We start from the raw sequence: 23561 nt of genomic DNA, 5'->3' as shown, positions 1-23561 counted from the left end.
GCCAGTGGGAGATGAATGACGACTCCCACAGAGCATCTGCTGAGCCGAAACAGCAGACTATAGTTCACCAGTTAGAGACTTCAGACTTGAGTGCCAATAGGGCAGGGCCACCGGGATACAAAGAATATTGAAGAGTTAATGGAGGGAGCCTCCAAAGATCTTCCACCACCCAGTCACATAAGCCAGCCCCCTCCCCCAACACCCAGATGCCCCTCAGAGAGCTGCCAGAGGAGGAAGAAGACTGAGGACTAAGAATCAAGAACCAAGGCTGAGCGTTACCAAAAGGACAACTCAAGTCATCGACTTGCACTATGTTTAAAACAGATAGGTGTAAAAGCTGATTTATTTACAATGATCAAGACTTTACTGTGTACACAAATGATGGTAAAATGGATGGTCAACTTGTGTCAATGCCCATGGAGCAATGGCTGCCAGGGCGGGGGTGGGGGGAGCTATGTTGAGGGTTAGGAAGTTTCAAGAGGGCTTGGTCATTTAGTAGAGACTACCCTGAGTGGGAGGGTCAGGTGACATGGTTGCCATCACTGGGATATGCTACATTCTGGTTTTAGCGACTGCATAAGCACAAATTCACAAAGATGGGCAAAGAATCATCATCTCTCTGGCCTTAGAAATGTGTCTTTTACCAACAGAAATAAAGCGAAATATCTGACTTTCATTGGAGTTCTTATCAATTTGGCCAAGTCATTGTCATTACTGTTTTGAGATCGAGGCTAAGTTGCATGCCCCCTCCTTCTTTCTCTCCACAATGGGCATGGATAGCAGAGAGAGAGTCAGTGAATTTTCAACAAACGTGGGCTGAGGCCCTTCACAGGTAAGACTCCATGCTGGGTTCTGGAAGTAACACAAAAATAAGTATGATGCAGACGTTCTCTAGGGAGGGTACTACGTTATTCTGACCAGCAAGCCTATGAAATGTGTTTTTTTATGTGTTTGCTAGATGGATTAAAATGACAGTGGCAAAAAGCCTTCTCTTCCCCATTGTGATATGAACCCAAAATCCCTGGAGAACTGCACCCACCACCTCCTTGGAAAGCAGAGAGAAATTACAGGGCAGAAACGCTGGATCTCCTGAGCACATTGTGAAGTTCCAGCAAAGCTGCAGGGAGAAATAGTTTGGGAATAACAGTAATTTTTGAAGGCCACTTATTTAACCTATCGAATCATTCCAATCAAGAATGGAACCCCTGATCACTGTTGGGCAGATGGGTAAGGTTTTTCCTGCTGGTCACACCTAGTGTGAATATTGCCTACCAGTAGTAACAATCAGGTGGAAATGCATTCCTTCCAATATATTTCTTGCAGTTGTTGGGGTTTTCTTTTCAATATTCCCTGGGTTTCAGATCTTAAAAGAATTAAAAATGACTGAAATACGTTTTTGTGAAGGAAGTAGTGTTTGATGAAATGTGCATGTCATAATGTGTTCACCTGAACTCTTGCTATCTAAAATCACAAATAAATTGTTTTACATTTGAGTCGTTTTATGAAATGTATTCCGGGGCTATTTGTTTCTCTTAGATTCATACAAAATCTGTTATTAAAGCATGTTGCAATGAATTTTAGAGATTCTTTACAAATAATTACGTTAATGCCATGGTTTAGTTTAAAAATATATGACGCTCAGATAAATTCAAAAATTTGGCTAGCAAAGGAATTAGAAAAGCGTGGCAACCAAACTTTAGTTTGTCTTGTGTATTTTGAAGAGGCTGTTCTTTCTGATTATATAGCCTTCTTTAGTTGGGCTCCACGTAACCATCTTCCCATTCTAGGGGGTTCTATAAATGCTGCACGATTCTGATTTTCACATTTAGTGTCAGTGCACCGAAATCTAACGACTGTACAGGAGACCATCAATTAATCAAAATGCTTGGGAGTGGGATGTTCCCTCCAGCTAATTGAATTTACTGGTAAATTCAGGCTTCTGTAGCAAATCCTTTTATTTTCACCCTTGTGAAGAATCCGTCTAAAATGCATTAGTCCACATTAGTAGCTAACAGCGTGCGGATGATTGACATTTGATATTCACAAACGATTGGTCCTTTATGTGCCTCTTTTTTTATCAGTCTAAACACTGTTCTCCTTACAGAGTCTTGGAAATGTGGTGACGGCTGTTGCCTTGAGCCTGGGCTGCGTCATTTGCCTCTTTCTCCTTAAGAATGAGGTAGAGCAAAATATCTCAATTAACTGGACATCATCATCCACTGCGGTTCTCTTTCACTAGAATAGTTTTTGCAAGTTCAAAATTGCAAAATAGAAAATTTTTTTAACAAAAAGGAAATTCCCAGGGAAAAGCCTCATGCCTTATGAACTCTCCAACAGGCATGCGTGTCAGGGCACAGGCTCATTCTTTAAAGCTTTATGGCCAAGGCTAGAGTTACCGCCAGTGAGAATGCGAGCCTCAGACTCCGGCAGGTGATTCCATTCTTTTCAGATGCTTATCTGAACATGGAGTAAAGTCGAGTCTATAAACAGGGGTGGGAATTTCACTGGGGCGGATTCCGGCTGGACCATAAAATGCCCCCAGCCCTGTGCCTGCACTGCCTGTGTGTGAGTCTTCTAAAGAACCTTCTAGAAAGGTAACCAAGAACCTCAATGTTCCTGTGTTGTGCCTGTGTGTGTGCATGTGTACGTTTTTAACACTGTAATGGATTAAAATTCGTGAAGAATTATTGAACACCTCTCTTAGACTTTCAACTCTAATATCAGAGGCTGAAGGGATTTGAAAGCAGTTGTAAATTTAGTCCTTGTACTCAGAGACACTATAGTCTTTGGGGTTAAAGAAAATGGGTAATGCAAAATCTCTGCATAACATTTACCTGCTGGAACCGTGTCTCTGAAAGAAGTGCCCGCAGAGTTACAGAAGCAGAGGCCAGGAGACTTGCTGACTATCTCTGTAGCTAACTAAGAAAAACGACGTTTCAAAACACACATTGGATACATAACTCCCCTGCATAAGGCCTTCTGGAACCCTTTCTTCCATTTCAGATCAACTTTGCATTCCACAAGTTTCCATGTGTTCTTCCGTGGACCACCAACACCCCACGTTCCCCTGTTCCCGTCACCATGACTTTTTTTTTTAGTTCTCCTGAAAGTACCAGATTTTCCCTGCTTTGGAATCTTCTCAAATGCTCTTCACCTATAGTGTCCCCACGCTGTTTGCCTTGTTTAACTCTCCACTCAGATGTCACATATAATGTCACCTCCCCCCAAATCCTTCTTCGACTGCTCACTTCTCTCATCCAATTACCTGGCCAATTTTATTCTTAAACTTTTTCTTCATTATACGTCTAAGAATTTGTAACTAAATATACGTTTAAAGATTTAGGACTTTTTGCTCCCATTAGACTATATAATCCGAGAAAAGAGGAACCACGTCATGTCTGTTTACTTGTATATTCCTCATGCCGAGTACATTCCCAAACATGGGACGCATTCAATAAATAGCTATTGAGTGAACAGACAAGTAAATGAAGAAACACATAGAATAATGTGAAATAGAGTCAAATATATACTACACGTGCCCTTAAATTATGCTGTTAACAATAAAAACCATCATCAACTGATTCCGATCACTTGTTGATTTAGTCATTAGATTTTTTTTTTGTGCTAGACATTGTGTAGGGACTGAGAACTCACCAACAACACAGTGGCGCTCTGGAGCTCTATATTCTGGTTTCACCAACTGCTAGTCATGTGACTTTGGTTACTGAAACTCTGTAAACCTGAGTTTTCTCATGTGCAAAAAGAGGATTAAAATATCTGCTTTTTATGGTTATTGTGAGACTTAAAAGAGTTAATATATGTAAAGAAATTAGAACAGTGGCTAGTGCATAGTAGGTGCTGTCTATGTGCCAGCTACTCTTGATGAAAAAGGTTATTGTGTGTAGGACTAGGTTACTGTGATGGTTAATTTTAAGTGTCAACGTGGCTGTGCTAAGGGATGCCCAGACAGTTAGTAAAACATTATTTCTAGGTGTGTCTATGAGGGGGTCTTGAGAAGAGATTAGCATCTGAATCAGCAGACGGAATAAAGAAAATAGCCCTTGCCAATGCAGGTGGGCATCATCCAATTTGCTGAGGGTCTGAATAAAACATAAAGATGGAGGGAGGGTGGGTTTGCTCTCTCTGCTTGAGCTGGGACATCCATCTTCTCCCTTGGACATCCTGGGTCTCGGGACTTCAGACTTTGGCTGAGACTTACACCGTGGGCTCCCCCTGTTCTCAGGCCTTCAGATTGGCACTGGAACTACAACGCCTGCCTTCCTGGGCCTCCAGCTTGCAGACGGCAGATCGTGGGGCTTCTCAGCCTCCATAATCACGTGAGCCAATCTCTCATAATAAGTTTCTTTCTAAAAATCTGACTAGTAACTAACACAGTAACTAACACAACATAGTAACTAACACAGTTACTATATTGGAAGGAACAGCGGACTGAGTCAGCCGACCTACGCTTTAGTTGGTCATTTGGTCATATGCTAGGACTGGATCTCAATTTCCTCGTCCACAAACTAGGGAGTAAAATACCTGCCATACCTGACTTAGAGGGTTATCAGTGAGATCGTGTGAACCACAAAACACAAAACACAAGACAAGGACGAACTATTATTCTTCCATGGGAGACTTCTTTATTCCACTTGGCTTGTATTTAAAAACTTAGAGTGTTCTGATCTCATTCATTCTTTCTAAGTGCTCATTCTACTTTGTTTGATAGTCTTATACTTCATATATTTACACTTCATTTATTGTACTTGGGCACTTCTCATCTTTTTCTAGTGTTTGTTTTTTCATTTTCTGTGTAAGTCTAAATAAGAAATGGTATTGCATCTGTAATATTAAGCATTACAATATTTTGAGCTTGAACAGGAGAACTGAGTTAGATTTTCAATAAAGTATGTCGATTTTCTCAGCATCTTTTTATACATCTATTATTATTATTATTAATTACAGCAGTCTTCTAAAATTGTGAAATATAGACATATTTTCAAACTTGGGCAGAATTTTCAAGGAAAATAGGTCATTGTTACCCATATCTCAAATAAATTAAAATTTAAAAGTCTATATTATCCCACTTGGGTCATGGGGAAAATGCATAATTTCCCAGGAGGATAAGTAAGGAAAGGGATATTAGACTAGAGGGGCTTGTTTTCTAGACACCATTCAATCTGTTCTCGTTGGAGTTTACACTATGTACCTCCATCTTACCAGTCACACTGTGCCTTCTTTTGCAGCTTTTTTTTTTTTTTTGGCATTTCACCCATATCACTATAAGAAATTTAAAAGTGAACACTTCTGATCATCTTTAACTCCTTTCATCATTTATCACAAAGAACAGTTCCTAAGTTGACATTTGATAAATTAATGTTTTAGTTTTCAAACTTTCTGCCCTCTTACTGTCATATACAGGGTCTGTAGATACTGAGAGACATTGCACTCTTATTCGGCTATTCATCATTTATTACTTTGCCTTCTATATAAGAAATGCTAGGTGTGTTTTTAAGGAATCTCCCCTGTAAAGTAGTTTTATGTGCCCCAAAAAGTGGAAATCTGTTGTTATAGTATTATTGGCCTCGTTGTCATTATTTTAATAATCATCTTAGGAAAGAACTTGCCATTTCTGGATGGACCCTAATCCCCAAATAATAATCATAGCAACCGCCATAATAATGAGCAATATAATCACCATTCATTAAGACAGTGATTCATAATCTTACCTATTATCATATTATGTTTAATTATGATGATGGTGGTGAGAATTACGATTTCCAGCTAGTTGAGTATGCGAAGAATTTCAGAACTCAAGGGAAGAAAATGGAAACAAAAGATTTTATGAAGTTTTTTCCTTAAAAAATGTCAAGAAACAAGCTATTTAAAAGTAAAGTTAAAATTCAAAACTTAGCTTGATTTAACTTCTCTCATTTGCCTGATCTTAAATAGAGAAATTGCATGTTTCCAGGTTGTTAAAAGCCTCTTATTTGTATGACTTCATCCTCCCAAATTTCTACTAAAATATTTTTGTTCATTTCCAAACTAAAAAAATCAGAGGCAATCCTGACACGAGGATGTGCTTGATTTTTGAAAGTCATGGCAAGTGTTTACGATAAGGTTGGAGAGTTGTGTTTCGTCCAGCCACTCTGGGAAGCATGGCATTGTGACACGACTGTGGCACAAGAGAAGGGAAAACAGGCTGCTGGCTTCTTGGCTTCTTGTTGTGGCTCTGCCAGCAGTGAGCTGTGTGCACTCAGCAGTCTTGTCTGTGAACAAAGAAGAATGTTTTACACTCTAGGATGCTGAGAGCCTTATTAAGCATGACATGAAAACTACAACCATAAAGGAAGATATAGACATGCTTGACTATGTGAAAACTTTGAATTTCTGTAACAGAGAGGACATGACAAATTAACCTGAAAGACTATTTTTTTAAACTGATGAGAATATTTGAAAATATAACAATGGCCTGTTATTCATAAGGTATAAACAATTTCTTGTGTATTCATAATGTATAAACAAAATTACTATAGAAGACCAATGGCCAATGGCAAAGCAGACACCATTAGGTTATGAACTGGCAGGTCAGGTAAGAAGAGATATAAATGACAAAGACATTAAAAGATAGTCAACCTACTAATAACTAATGAAAACTAATATAATAAAATGCCATTTTTACTTATAGTTTTGATAATACAGTAGAGGGAAATGGACACCATCAAGCACTCCTGGTGAATGCAAATATGGGTCCAGCTTTCTTGGAATGCACGCACTTTTACTGGAACCTTTCACTTCTAGGATTCACTCTGTAGAAATATTCACATAATACAAAGATATGTGCTTAAAAATGTTCACTGATGCTTTACTGTAATAGTTAATCAGAAATTCTCTACAGATATATCAGCAGACAACAAGTTAATTTCTAAATACAATGGAATAAAATCAAAGGAATATTGAACAGCTCTTATTAATAAGGAGAATCTATGTTACTGGCATAAAAAGACATCATACATATGTTATTGTATGAAAAGCAAGCTTCAGAACACCATGCATTATTATTGTATTATTTAAAATATGTGTGGGACTATTATATATACATAATGCATCTATTGTCGTATTTACTGTTATATGTATTACTTATTTAATAATGATAAATCTTCCAGAAATTATAGAATCTGAGTGATGTATACAGCATCCCTGCTCCCAGCCCAGCCCCCAGTACCAATGTCTTCTTCCAGCTAGAAGGTGAAGGAAGCCAGATTACCCTCTGCTCCAGGCATTTTGACAGGCAGTGGGAATAGAAGGTTAAGCAAGAGACAACATCACTGCCTCCATAAGCTTACAGAGCAGCGAAGAAAATGGATACTTAAACATGAAATCACAAGTCACTGTGAAATGTGCCACCGAGGGCACTGAGGGCCAAGTTAGGCTTGCGATGTGACAGAACCATCAAAGTTGGCACCCAGAAGGTGAGAAGGAGTTATTCAAGCAGAGGTAATATCAACAATGGTCTGAGCAGAGATTTCAAGGGTAGAAAGTAGGAGATATTCTTGGGGGTGCTCAGGAGACCCATAGAGAGCCCTACACATCATGCAATGGAGTTTTCATTTTATCCTCAGTGCAATAAAAAATTCAGGAAGGATTTATATGTGTTTACACAAGGGAGTGATATGATCAGATCTGAGTTTCTGTAAGATACACAACTCTGGCTACAGTGAAGAATGGAGGGAGACTTCCTTTTCTGGCAGTATGGCTGGCTGGAGACTTGGGGGGCAAAATAACTAGATCTTGCATTAAAAATAGTTGTGTGTGAGCCATACCTGATGGCCTAGTGGTTAAAGTTTGGCACGCTCCACTTTGGTGGCCTGGGTTTGGTTCCCAGGTGCAGAACCACACCACTTGTCTGTCTGTAGCCATGCTGTGGTGGTGACTCATATAGAAGAACCAGAAGAATTTAAAACTATACACAACTATGTACTGGGGCTTTGGCATGGGGTTAGGGGAGGAAGAAAAAGGGAGGAAAATTGGTAACAGATGTTAGCTTAGGGCAAATCTTCCCCTGAAAAGAAAGAATAGTTGTGTGTGTATGTTTTGATTTATTTTAATTGCTGGACTTTCAGAAAATATGAGAAAGGGAAAACAAACCTGATAATATTTCAGATCAGTGGTTCTCAAAATATGGCCCATGGGCCTCTGCAATTCCCCAAGTACCTTTCCAGGGGTCTTCAAGCTCAAAATTATTTTCATAGTAAGCTGTTACTTGCCCTTTTTACTGTGTTGACATTTGCTCTGATTGTGCACACACAATGGTGGCACAAACCAGTAGTCCCTTCGCCTCCACATACTCACAATTAAAAAAATGCCGGTTTCATATAAGAACGTCCTTGATGAGATAGCAGAATGACTAATTTCGTTAATCTCAGCCCTGGAGAATCCATCTTTAATACTCTCTGTGATGACTTGGGGAGTACACACACAGCACTCCTGCTGCCCACAGAAGGAATTTTGTCTCAAAGAGAAACACTCGTATGATTGTTTCAGCTGTGAGCTGAACTAGCCACTTTTTCCATGAAGCACCAGTTTTACTTGAAAGGACAACTGAAAACCATAATTATACAGATTGGGTATTTGTCAAACATTTTCTTGAAAGTGAACGAGGCGAGCCTGTCACTTTAAGAAAAACAGCTGACAGTTCTTGTTGCCACTGATTAAACTGAAGCTTTTGGACAAAAATTAAAATTTTGGAAACCTTATACCCACCTCATTGAGCTTGAAAGCTTCGCAATAATTGAAGATTTTTCTGATGCAATCAGTGGATTTTTAACAAATGTGCTTTATTATGATATAAAATGAAATGTCAGTATTTGGAAGATCAGCATAATCCAGGGAACCAGTGTGGTTCAAATGACCAATATATGGTCTGTAAAATCCAACAGAGGTAAAAGATCCATCTAAATTGTAGGATCAACCAAATGGATTTTAATGTAACAGAGAACAAAAATTTCATTGATAAAAGTGCCGAATCCACATCACAACCAACTTTTAAGGAGCATACTACTTGTTGAGTTTTGGTGTTGTATCAAAGAAGAATACCCACAATTATCTGAAAAAAACTATTAAATACCTGTCCCTTTTCCAACTACGTGTCCTCTGTGAGGCTCTATTTTTTTCAAGTACTTGAACTGAAATGACTTATCACAGAGACTGAAGGCAGGAGCGGCCATGGGACTCCACCTGTCTTTTATTTCGCCAGACATTAAAGAGATTTGCAAAAACGTAAAACAATGCCACTCTTCTTACAAGTATTCTGTTTTGTTTTGGAAAATATAGTTTCTTTTTCATAAAAAAAATGTTATTTATATTGACATGGAATGGACTTAATGTTATTTTGAATGAATTTATAAATAAATGTTGTAGAAGTTTCAAGTTTTCATTTCTAATGTTGTAAATGTCAATATAACCCACATTAAGACACTCTTTGGGATTACCAAATTTTAAGAGTAAAAATGTGTCCTGAAACTAAAAACCTTGAGAACTGCTGTTTTGTATAATATGATTGTCTCTGAAGAAAATTATTACAGTTCAAGTGTCTTAGCCTGAAAACAGATCCCAGGATAAGAACTTGTGTGTATGTAGTTTATTTGGTAATGAGATCTCAGGAATGCAGGGAAAGTGAACACAAAGGGAAAGAAAACCAGTATTATCAGGTCAAGTACACCTTTGAGATCCCCTGGGACCTTCTGATGACATACATCTCTGAACTGTCTGCCCAGGCCATGAAAGGCAGACAGCATCAGTCCACTAGCTTCCTTCCCCTATTGCTCAAGTCCTCTCTGCAGACTTTGCCCTTCCGCACTTCCTGGTTATCTGATGGCTGTCGGAGCATGAGTGCTAATCCAGGTCCCCTGATCATCCCACATTAAGTGTCTGAGAAGCCCCAGGGCAGAAAGCAAGAGGTACATTGCGGATATTCCCAGGCATGGAGTTGTAAGAGCTGAGTGAAGCTGGTTGGAGCTTGTGTAGGCCTGGTTGTAGCAGAAGTGGCTGGACTTAGAAGATATGGACAAGAGGTTATGAAGTAATGCACAAAGCTTGCAACAGACTTCACCCCCTTGCATTACTCAGCTTTCTCCTTGCCTTCATCCAGTCATCACCTTCAAGGCGATGGTTCAGCTTAATTACGTCAAAAACTGATTCCAAGGGGCTAGTGGAATAAGCTGCAGGTTGCTGTCCCCTCTGCTGCATCTGGTCCCAAGGCCATGATTGCTATTCACTGTCTCTCTCCTCCACCCCCTATTCTGCATTTCCCCCATCCTTGGCTAGCACTTGGGCTGGTCTAGGTTGCTGTTCCAGCAACCGAGGGTGACACAGACCTTCATCACTGATAAATCTGTGCCCTTAGCTGTCTTGTCCTTGCCAGGCTATGGTTGCTGTAAATTTTCACCCCCTTAGGTCACCAGGCACAGGAGCACCAAGCCATGTCCCAGGAAATATCCCTGCTCGACTGTAGCAGCAACCCTAGCAACACGGCAATCAGGGTCGACTACCCCAAGTCCAGAGTGACCCAACAGTAGTTGTAGCTTTAAGTTCAAAGGAACCCCATACTTTGTGCCCTGGAGGAAGTGTCCACCCCAACCCCAACCCAGAGGTCTAGGATATCTAATCTAGCAATATTTTATTCGTCAAGTGGGTGATGCCAATTCTTCTTTCCCCTCTCAGCTTCTGGACTCATGTATTCTAACTAATAGGGTTACGGCACCTTAGGTCAGCCATTGGTTTACTGCATATACTGCAATGTGGAGGACAGTGTCCAACCTGCAGGGCATCATCCTCAAGCAGACCCATTAGCTGCACCTCTAACAGGCTGCTCCAACATTTTCACTCCCGGCAAGTCTGGGCGATGAGATATGATGACTGGATTCTATGGTCATGTACAGGTTTTTGCAACATCCTTCGTCATGAAATCAGTCTCTTGGTTCAGGGCCTTGTGTGGGATCCCATGTTGATATATCTGGCATTCTGTAAGCCATTGGATGGCAGTGATGACAGATGCAAAGAAAACATACCCACAACTGGAGTAGAAGACGTATCCACATCCCTGGTGGAAGAGGTGTAATGGAATCAGTCTACCACTGAGAGACTGGATGGTCTCCTTGAGGGACTGGACATCCTTTTGCGAAGCCTCTGCCTCAGGGGAGACCTTTGCAGGGTGAAAGGAGTCTCTTTCAGCAAATGTTGAGGTCACGTCTTCCAGCTGGAAGGGTTCAAGGAGGAGTCTGGGATTCAAGATTCTCAGGTTCATCCACTCAGATGTTCTATCCCAGGTTTCCAAAGTCTCACTCATTGCCTAGTAGGGTCCTGATTTGGGGCCTGGAGACCTATGGAGGCTATACAGTTTTTTGTTGTTGGTCTGGACTGTGACATTTAAACAAATTAGGCTTACTGTTAGAACTCTTGTCCTTATGTTTTGTCTTTTTCTAAAATGCATTTTAGTCTTCTATATTTGTATGCATTAGTTTTTCACTTGGCCAGCTGTTACATGGAGGAAATGCTCAAATCAAGAATGCTAATTAGGAAGCCACTGAAATAGGCAGGTGAGTAAATACGGGGCCCTCCACAAGGTCAGTGAGCAAAACTTGCACGGAATATAACTCCCGAAAATATGTTGAAAGATTAAGTCACAAAACTCGATCATCTGATTATATGCGTCCTGGAGGAAGAGGGAAGAGGAAGAGGGAAGACTCCACTATGACTAGAAAGGAAGCAAGTCTAGGGGAGACGATGCACTCAGTTTTTATCTATTGTAATGTATCGTTTGCTGTTGGCATGGGATTTCCAGGCGGAGGTGTCTGTATGGACTCTGAAGCCCAGGGGAGAGGCGGGACCGTTCTGAAGCTTCAGGTCTTTCATCTGTGAAATGAGGCTAATGATGCCTCCCTCCCAGGGCTACTGTGAGAGTCCCCTGAGACGATGTATGCCAATTCCTGGCTGACTCTGCCTGTGGCCCTCTAGACATGGTGTTTTCAGCTCTTCTTCCTCCATTAGGAATCTCTCTTTCCTTGGTGGGCTCTGCCTGGCCTGTTCCCTTGGGTTTCTGAATCTCTTACTACATTGGGTAGAAACACCCACCACTGTAATAGCCCCTTCTGTCTAAATTGCTGACTGTGATCACTGGGTACACATTTGTCCAAGTCAACCCTCGTTCCCCAAGAGGACAGTTGGGCCACGCCTGGCATAGAGTAAGAGACCTGTAAAGAGTGGCATTTCCCTTGAAGTGCTTTTCTGGTCCATTTCATCAGGTCAGGTGCTGGCAAGACCCCAGCAGCTCTCTTTCTGCCCCACATCTCTGTTCTTCAGAGCTGGATGGCAGGATGAGGTGGAGAGAAGTTTAGGTGGACCACAAAATTGAGCAGCTGTGAAGGATCAGGCTGATCCCTGTGGGCAAAGGCGATTAAAGATGGAATATTATGTTCCTGTGATAGCCTTGGTGATCTGAATGGCCTTTGACTTTGCATCAAAAAAGGCTACTGGAGAAAAAGGACACCCAACCTCTAATTTCTATGGCTTCTCCTGATGCTTTATAAGGTGTGCTTGGTTGGAGCTCCAGGGGTTGCCATGGAAAGCTTCTTGGCTGCCTCCAGATCTCCCGACCCCACATGGCCACTGGAGTGATGCTCTGGCTCCAGAGAGCAGGCAAGGGGCAGACGCTGAGTGCAGATTCTGGGCAAGTATGCAGTGGGTTGTTGTGGTTTCTGATGGTCAGAATCACGGCAATAGCAAAAGGACTAGTAAAAAGGGATTACGAGGTAGCTTTTATTTTCCAAAGTAAAAGTTTTTATGTCAAATTTCCCTGAAACACAAGGAGAGTGAGAGGGGAAAAAAAAGAAATTTGGAAAAATATAAGGAGTAAGACACTGAAAGCTGTCACCACAAGCACTGATTACAGACATTAGTGTCATTTTAAGTTCTCATTCTAACCCCAAATGAATGACTGCACCCCAACAAGCACTCGGATGGGTGTCTACTCCATCTTGCTCTAAAATCATGTAAGGCCTGTTATTTTTCCTATTTATTTTCCTATTAGTCATAAAATAACCTTTACTTAGCCCAGACTTGAGAAATTTAATGTAGCCTGCCAAGGGGAGGAAGATCGTTTTCATTGATTAATTTTGTTTAGTTGTTTAGAACATAGAACTCAGTGGGTATTATGATCTAGTCATCATACGTCTTATATATATGCAGTATAAGGTAGTACATCAATAATCATAAATATATATTATTATGTAGAATAGTTTACATATTTTATAGACATATAATTTTTTTCTATATGACCTTGAATAAATTATTTCACCACTTTAAGCTTTAGCTTTAAAGCCTCATTTTTTTTTTTTTAAAGATTGGCACCTGAGCTAACAACTGTTGCCAATCTTCTTTTTTTTTTCTTCTGCTTTTTCTCCCCAAATCCCCCCAGTACATAGCTGTATGTATTTTAGCTGTGGGTCCTTCTAGTTGTGGCACGTGGGATACTGCCTCAGCATGGCCTGATGAGTGGTGCCATGTCCGCGCCCAGGATCCGAACCAGCGAAACCCTGGGCCGCCTCAGCAGAATGTGTGAACTTAACCAGTTGGCCACGGGGCCAGCCCCTAAAAGCCTCCTCTTTAAAATGAATAAATTAATAATACCTATCTCATAAGTATATTATGAGAAAGTATGTATAAATTAACTGAAAGATAATAAGTGCTCAATAAAAAGCATTATTATTATCATTATTCTATAGTAAATATCACAGAAATTGAATTATGATGGCAGACTGAGCAAATTTCTCTCTCTTCTTTCTCTCTTTCCCTTCTCTTCTCTTTTTCTCTTTTTTGCCAAAATACCTTAAAACTATAGGAAAAGCAATTTTCTTTAAAACAAAATAAATTTACAGCTGTTCTGGGAAACAAGGAAGTGAGCTCCCTGCTTCCTTACTTATGGCTATTTCTCAATCCCAGATGTTTTGATCATCTTTGTGTGAATTTCAGAGTCTGTGGAATATACCTATTTATAACTTTTGCTAAAATATAACCAATTCCCTAAAGTATAACTATAACACAAGAAGACACTTATATAAGTAACTATATGTTAGAATTCAAAGTCATTAAAACACTGCTTCTAGATAACCAAAAAATTAAAATGATCGTTAATAAATAGCAGCTTCGTATGCAATCACATACTGCAGATGCCCTTTGTTGACACTTGGTGCACTTTCCAAAATAGCCACATGTGATTCTGACATTCTACGTTGAGTATTTAGAATACAACTTGAGAATTTTCCAATACGTCATTTTGTTTAAAATGTTATATTTGAGATTTTGGGAAACAATGTAAATGTTTCCTATATTCATATATTTTATGATTTGCAGGTACGAAAAATCAAAAGAATTTCTACTGGGAAAACGTTAACCAGAGAGATGTTTTATAAACTCTGTAAATGTAAAATCTTCTTTTGTGAAAAGCACAAATGACAGAGGAGTTAAGCAGTAAAGATACAGCTTAAGATAGAACTAGTGAATGTGAAAATAGAACTGAGTAATTCACCAAATACATGTAATGAAAGAGTAAACTAGGAAATATGAAAGAAGTTAAATGATATGGAGGATTCAGGGAAGGACCAATGTATACCAAATAGGGATTCCAAAAAGAAAGAATAGATGGAATAGGAGAAAGCTAATATGAAAGAGAGAATCTTCTAAAAGTGTAGAAATTTGTTGGTCCTGAAACAAGTTAAATCCCTTCCAGAAACGCTATAATAAAATTGTAGGACATCAAAGAGGACATTGTTCACTAACCAGAAAAAAAACCATTATGTACCAAAGAATACAGAGTAAGAGAAGAATTTTCCCAGTAATCAGCAATAGCATAACAAATTACAATATCTTTAAGATATATCAAGCAATTATATCACTCAGTATTGAGAGTGAAATAAAGGTATTGAGGTATATAAAAAGGAAGATTTAACTCCAACAAATATTTGTTGGAGTAAAGTAAAATATTTACTGAATAAACTACTAAAGAATAGAGTAGAGAGAAACAAACAAACAAAAACCAACAAAAAGATGATAAATCTAAATAGATACTGGTAGGTAAAGTTAATAATAATTAATAATTCTCATTAGTTAAAAAAAGCTAAAATAGCAAATATTAGTAACGGAAATGGTGGATTTGGAGGAAAGTTAAAGCATGTTTATTTCTTTGAGAAAAGAGTAGAGATATTCAACAAGCTTGGACTTTGTTATAAAACTTAAAATTTAAGTAACAATTTAAAAAAAATTAAATTCAATCTTAAAAGAAAAGAAATAAAATATATAACCTCTAAATTAGTAACAAAAATGAATAAAGAACATCTCTGGAGCTGACCACGTGGCCGAGTGGTTAAGTTCGCGCGCTCCGCTGTAGGTGGCCCAGTGTTTCGTTGGTTCGAATCCCGGGCGCGGACATGGCACTGCTTGTCAAACCACGCTGAGGTGGCGTCCCACATCCCACAACTAGAAGGACCCACAATGGAGAATATACAACTGTGTACCAGGGGCTTTCGGGAGAAAAAGGAAAAAAATAAAATCTTAAAAAAAAAATGAATAAAGAACATCTCATCAAATCATAAGAAAGTATTGAAGAAAAAAGAAAGAAGCAAAAAAAGTCACAGTAAAATAGGTAGTGCATATCAGTATGGTGGAAATAATTTCTAATATTGGCAAATATAACAAATATAAAAACAAATAAAAAATTGCCTATTTTAAGACTAAGAAATTAGATAGGATTAAAACAAAATCCAGCTATATATTTACATAATAAAAACAGTATATACAAAGATTGAAAAAAAAGAGAACAGTTAAAAGAGATGCATAAATTATAGATCGGTATCACCTAAAATAATGTTAGGCTGTAAATATCACATTAAAATATTAGGGAGTCAAATCTAGTAACATGAAGAATAATAATACATTAAGGACCAAATAGAGTTTATTTGAAGAATGCAAGGCAGGCTCTGCATTAAGAAACTAGTTAATATAATTTATCCAGTTAATAAGTTTTTTTAATTTATATGTTTATTTTAGTATATATTAAATTTTAATTAATATAAGCACTAACTTGTTTTAAAATTAGCAATCTATGAAAAAAATAAAACTTCTAACCTATTCTAATCATCCATAACAAAATGCACTCCAGGCTTGATAATACATTGAAAATAAAACACTGAAGAATGTAACAAACTTGGAAGAAGAAATTTCTTATACAGTAAGAGATGGACTTGGGGCCTAATGTGACCTCTCTCCCATTCTACTTGTATAAAAAACGTTGAACTCATAATTCTAAGTTCCTTTGACATATGATTTTCTCACCACCACCCCCCCCCCACAGCTGAAATTAACCAACAATTTGGGCAGATCTCTGAGTAATAAAGGAGTCATTGGAATCCGTATCCACGTACTTGGGTTACTTCCCTCCTTGGAGTGCTCGTTTTATGGTTTGATGGGAAACTAGAGTGAAAGTAAACTTGAATCAAGTCTGATCTAGTATTGTTTATGATCTTGGTGAAACTATAGATTCAACTTCTCCAAACTGAGAAAAATTTACTATTCAATACAAGTCCTAGGCAATGTGATAAGATAAGAAATAGACATAAAAGGTATGAAATTTGAAAGGAAGTCACAAAATTGTCATTATTGGCAGACAAATGATTGTGTACGTAGAAAGGATGAGAATGTATCGAACACAAATCTATTTAAATTAAACTATTAAAATTATTAAATTTTAAATGAAATGAGATTAACATTATTAAAATTAAGATTTCTAAGGTTTCTAGTTTTAACAGCCACATCACAAATCAGTAGCATTTTTATACATCAGAAATAACCAAGTGAAATGTGGAAGAGGAAAAAAATGTTATTCACAATAACAACAAAAACTGAAAGATACCCAGAGAAAAAAATTCTTAATTGTATAAAAGACCCTAACAGAGAATATTATAAAATATTAATGAAAAACAGGAAAGAACATTCATGAGTAGAGGAAATCAACATTGCAGGGATATTAATCTCTCCAAATTCATGTATGAATTCAATGCAATTCCAGTCAAAATTCCAAAAACATAGTTTTGTAACATTTGAATAGCATTCAAAAATTTATATGGAAGGGAAAAAAGCCAAGAAGAGAAAAGAAATTCTGAACAAAGGCGATCCCTTTTTCCCATTTGTAATCTCTCTATTTTCTCTCTGTTGAGTGAGCCCAACCCCTACCATTCCCAGGCAACCACTGATCTGCTTGTCATCACTATGGATTCACTGGACTTTTCCAGAATTTCATATAAAATGAATCATGCAGTATGCATGTGGGTGATGAATACATACATAAATATGGGGTATGGATATGTTCATAATCTTGACTTGGGTGGTGATGGTTTCATGTGTCAAAACTTATTAAATTGCACACTTTAATATATGTGCATTTTATTTATTGCAAATTACACCTCAATAAAGCTGAAAAATACGCAAAGAATAAGAACAGGTATTTATTAGTGGAGGAACACCAAATGGTCAACAAACATGTAATATCACATGCAATTAAGGACAAGCACATTAAAATAACAGCGATATGCTACTTCACATACTTAGGTGCGGCAAAAGCAAAAATGTTTGGAAATATTAAATATTAGAAAGGATTTAGAGAAATGAGTAGTTATTCATTACTTGGCTGTAATATCTAAAACTTAGGAGAGCGCTCTAGCAATGGCCATTTAAGGTGAAAACACATATACCCTAATACCCAACACTGCATATTTCTAGCTATACATGATAGAAAAATTTTTCACATAATTATGCAGGGAGATAGGCACAAGGATGGACAGAATTTTTGTAAGTGTAAAAAATTATGAACAACCCAAGGCAAATGGATAAATGACCTCATATTCACAAACTAGACTCTCCATAAATGTTAAAATGAATGAACTAAAGCTATATATATTAACATGCATTGAAATCTTCCTTTATATTTATCTAAATTTACAATACAATATTTGAACCAGTTCAAATAATGGGAAAACAAGGAGGTATTTGAATAATACATTGTTATAAGACAATTGGCTATTAAATTGAAAAAGATGAAAAATCTCTAATTCACAACCATGCACAAGAATAAATTCCCAATAAATTTTAAAACTAAACATAAATATTACTGTCATATTTTTAAATAAAGTTTTAAAATCAAGAATATCATATTTCACAAGAGTTTTTGTGGGAAAGGTTTTCCTCAGCCAAATATTCAGAATCAAAGAAATATTGTTGGATTTGACAACATGAAAATAAAAATTTATGAATCTTTTGTCGTATAAAATTAAAATACACATGACTCAGAAATGTTTAAACATCTATCAATTATATATTGCCCCCATGGTATAAAAGAACCACATACAACTCCATAAGAAAAAATTATAAAGAACCATTGGAAAATATCTGAAAAAAAATTTACGAAGATGAAATAGAAATGGCCAACAAACTTATGAGAATATATTCAATTTCACCAACAGATTAAAGCAATTTATCACCTATCATATTGTCCAAAAGTTTTGAAAGATTGATACTATTCAGTGTTGGAGAAGACAAAGGTGAAATAAGTATCCTCATGCTTTGCTGTGAAGGTGAGAGAGTGGGAGACACAAATTGGGAAGAACAATTTTGCAACATCATTTAAATATTTAAATATGCATTCGTTGAGACACATCAAAAAGTGTAATGGTGGTTCTTTTTATTTGATTATAAATAGACTTTGTAGGTCTGCACATCATGCTCAATCCATATTAGTCCCATAGTCTCTAATTAATGTAAATAGTGTGAAAATGTGTAAAAGTTTCAGATCCTTTGTTCTCACTGTGGGCTTGAAATAGAAGGATATAAACTCTATTTGTCACTGAATTATTGTTTCATTACTATCTTCTCTCCAAATCGTAAATGATATTTTCATTCTGTCAAAACAAAACAAAGCAAAACTTTTCTTCAATATTCATTATTTTCTACCTATTCTCCATCATTTAAGAATTATGTTAATTAAGATATATAATGTAGAAACTGGAAACATAGCAAGATAATTCAGAAGTAACAATAATGACATAGAACAAAAACAAGACTAAATTATGAAATGAAAACAGGAATTCAGTCAACGTAAAAAAAATACATACCATGACTTTTTTGGTTTTTTTAATACTTTTTGGTGAGGAAGATTGGCCTTGAGCAACATCTGTTGCCAATCTTCCTCTTTTCTTTTTTCTCCCCACAGAGCCCAGTACATAGTTGTATATGCTAGTCATAGGTCATTCCAGTTCTTCTATGTAGGATGCTGCCACAGGATGTCTTGACGAGCAGTGGGTACGTCTATGCCCAGGATCTGAACCAGCAAACCCGGGCTGCCAAAGTGGAGTGTACGAACTTAACCACTTGGCCGTGGGGCCACTGGTCCCACCATGCCATTTTATATCCTTGCTAAAATTGAACATCCAGCTTAATCATAATCAAGTTAGTGTCAAGAGGTATGACCAGCTACATCATTCACAGGATCCTTAGGATAAGTACAAACCAATCTCTCAAGAGACCCTCAGCCTGTCCTTACAAGTAATGCTAGGAATAAATTCCGTCCAGAGTCCTCAGAAGGAAGACAAGGAGTAACGCGACAAAGGACGCCCCATAGCAGCTTTACAGTGAACAGAGTGATTCCTTTTAGTAGGCCTATTCTTGTAACTCCTCTTAATACATGCAATGGCTCAATTCTTTAAAAATTATTAAATGAAGAACCAATTTGATACGGTTCAGGAACGCGTCTCTCTAACAAACTGCCTCCAACCAAGAAAAGATTTTGCAGGGGTTCCAAACAGGCTGCCCTTGAGCTAAAATTTGGCCTGGAATAAATTTGGTTTGGCTACAATAGTGGTGGGGGAGGTAATTGAACAAACATAAAAATTGAACAATTGCACATAAAAATCCAGATTTTTTAGCATTCTTTGAAGAATCGTAAGATTTGGTAACACTGCATTCACATGGCCGCAATTAGTTGGCTCTGAGTAGCAGCTGTCCGTTTTGGATAGAGAGTGGGCAACAGATTTTCCACAATCCTCACTAGTCTGCTTAAGTCATTTATGTTACCTGCTTGGCCCCCTTAGGCATTCTAGTTTGTCTAAATTTTAGACTATTGTGCAGTAATTCTCAACTCTGACTCTGCAACAAAAACACCCATGAAGGTTTTTGACAATAAAAATATCTGGATTCCACTCTAGACCTGCTGATTCAGAATCCCATTGGATGAGGCTCAAGCATCTGTATATTTATAAATCCCCACGTGATTCAACACCCAGCCAAGGTTGAGAACTATGAATCTAAAGAAAACAAATTCTAAGACAGTCCTCCATAAATATTTCTCTCAACTGAGCTTCTGAGAGCTTTGAAAACCCATGAATTTGAGGTTAGGCCTCAAGAACAGTTCTTTTTTGGTTCTTCATCAACTATAACAGCCAGCTAAGCTTGGAACAGGGTTAATATCTGTCAGAACACTTCTAAAAAGAATGTCATACTATATCTTTTTGGATCCTAGAAAGTACTTTTTTAAGGGTCAAAATTCTCTACGACATAATTTGGAGTTTCCCCCAAACAGGGATATGTAGGAAATATTCCCCCATCCTCCACCTATAGGAACATAAAGACATTCCACCATCGGGGCCTGCTGGGCTGGCAAGCATTTGTCACCAGGAGCACTTCCTGGTCCTCTGTCTTCTCTGTCCTTGTGAACATGCTGACAGATGGCTCGAGAAGAATTGTCACTCCAGTGTTCTCCAAGACAGAGTGACTTAATCTCCTCCCCATCCTTGCACGGCTCATCCCCTTCCAGCTCCTATTTACTACGGAACTTGGAGCCATCAACACGGTATGGGGACCAGGGTGCTCCAGGTGGCACCTTCACCCTCTGTTGTCTCCCTTTCCTCTAAGACTTGTACAAGAAAAGCAGAACTACACCACTGAGAAGAAATAATATCCTGCTCATAAAGTTTGATTTTATTCATTTATTCAACATATCTATTGAACATCCATGTGCTAGGCAATGTTTAGGCACTGGGAATACACAGTAAACAAAAAAGGAGGATATCTCTGCTCTCTTGGTATGAAAATTCTAGTGGGAGGGAGGATGATAAGCAAGATAAATGAGAAAATAGACAATAGATAATAGCCCATATGGTGATGAGTCACCAGGAAAAAATGAGGAGGGAAGGGAATAAATAGGGAGTGTTGGGAAGGAGAGTGGATTTTAGGTGTGTGGCCAGGACAGGCCTCTTTGAGAAGACATTTCAGTAAAGATCTGAATGACCTTAGAGTGGGCATGCAGGAAGAGCATTCCAGGCAGAATAAAGAGGAAGTAGAAAAGCCACAAGCAAGAGGTATCTGGAATGTCCAAGGAAGATCCAGAAGGCATTTGAAACTGGCAAGACAATTAGTGTTGGAAAGACAATGTCTGGAGACTGAAGCACCTTCGCCACACAGGTGTGGTGGGTCCTCTGCTTTCCATGTTCCCTGTCTTAAACCTCTTACACCTCCCATCCTCGCTACCAACTTTCAGAAGTGATTTTGGGAAAATCTTAGAGAAAAACCTTTAGGCAATCCTGCAAGGCTAGATGTTTGTCAATAGAAGGCTAGAAGTTAGTCAATAGAAACCTTCGTTAAACTCTTGCACCTCATCCCAAAGTAACAATAGTGATATGGACCACGTGCAGAGAGCATCTTAAGAAATTCCATTCTACCTGGAGTTAGCACCTGGGCTACTAAATAACCATAGTAAGCCTTAGGTACACCTAATTTCAGAGTCCCAACCCTACAACGTAGCAAATACATGAAATACACACACTCCCCATATAAATCTTTTCCCCAAAATTTCAACACATTTTTATGATTTTAATTCTCAGATTAATTTTTATTTTTATTTGGTCTTTTCTTTTCATATTTTCATATTTGCCGTGACTCATTATTTTTTCAGGTCTCAGCCATTTTCACGGACCCTTAAAAAGCAGCCTCCCGTGGACCACGTGCCTACAGACTAAAAGCACCTGGTCTGTACCCTGAGGGGCTGCTCCATCCAAGTTACTGCTTACTCCCTCCTGTGAGAATGTCCTCACCCAAGAGAGAGGTGCCTGGACCACCAGAGAGCAAAGCTTTTATAAGTCCATTCAACTCACGACAACTCCACCATAATGTGATGTGGAATTTTACACTCTGAGACCTGACTCTGTGCTGAGAATTGCCCTCAGGAAGATGAGGCCAGCCGTAGTTTCTGACAAGCCCACCTCACCAATAGCACAGCCGTGCTTTTCAAACTTCTCAGTCTCAGGACTCCTTTGCATGCTAAAAATTACTGAAGATCCCGAAGAGCTTTTGTTTATGTGGGTTATCACCGTCAATATGTACTGTATCAACAATTAAAACTGGAAAAGTTTTAAATGTGTATTAATTCTTTTATAAATAAAAATAAGCCATACATTTCAGCATAAATAACATATTCTTATGAAAAATAACTATGCAAAGAAAATTTAGTGCGACAATCGATGTTGTTTTATGTATTTGCTAATCTCTTCAGATCTGGATTGATGGAGGACAGCTGGATTCTCTCGTCTGCTTCTGCACCACTCTGTTGTGATACGTTTTCACCAATGGATGTGAAGAAAATCCTGCCTCACACAGACACGTCATTGCAGAAGCGAGGACCTCACATCAGTCTGAAATGCTCAGCGGCTCCAGCGGGTTCCCAGACCACATGCCAAGCACTGCTGTCCTAGGGGACAGGGACGAAGAGGAAGCAGCCCCATGTGCATCAACATGGGGCATTTTACAGTGCCTTTGGTTAAGTGAGAAAGAGAAGGCGGGGAAGAACGGGTACAGCATAACACTAACACAGCTCTCGAGGACAAAATCAAGTGGATGCGTAGCATTTGCTAATCTCTGTGGTGTAAATACTCGCAAGATGGCTCCCACAGTCATGGCTGGATTTAACAATCGGCTCGCAGAAATTCCTGAAAATTCAACATCGGCTCCAGCACGTTGCTGGGGAGAACTGAGATCAAGAGAGTGGTGATAAAGAACTATTCCTGCAGCTGATCATTTTATTAACTGTGTAATTGAATAAAAAAATGAAACGAACCATTAAAACTAAAGTGGGAAAATGCTGCAGAGGGTTTATCTCTTTTGAACACTTCCAGAACAAATCAGTCTTCATTTTAAACAACTGGATCAGTCTGAGTTCTTATTGAAAGCAACAGAAATCAATAGGGGGGTGGGGGCTGGCCCAGTGGAGCAGCGGTTAAGTGTGCACGTTCAGCTTCAGTGGCCCAGGGTTCGCCAGTTCAGATCCCGGGTGCGGACAGGGCACCGCTTGGCACACCATGCTGTGATAGGCGTCCCACATAGAAAGTAGAGGAAGATGGGCACAGATGTTAGCTCAGGGCCAGTCTTCCTCAGCAAAAAGTGGAGGATTAGCAGCAGTTAGCTCAGGG

The sequence above is a fragment of the Equus przewalskii genome, chromosome 4 (genome assembly GCF_037783145.1).
Source record: "Equus przewalskii isolate Varuska chromosome 4, EquPr2, whole genome shotgun sequence".
NCBI classification, from domain to species: domain Eukaryota; kingdom Metazoa; phylum Chordata; class Mammalia; order Perissodactyla; family Equidae; genus Equus; species Equus przewalskii.
The sequence above is the reverse complement of the archived record's forward strand: the minus strand, read 5'-3'. Positions refer to the sequence as shown.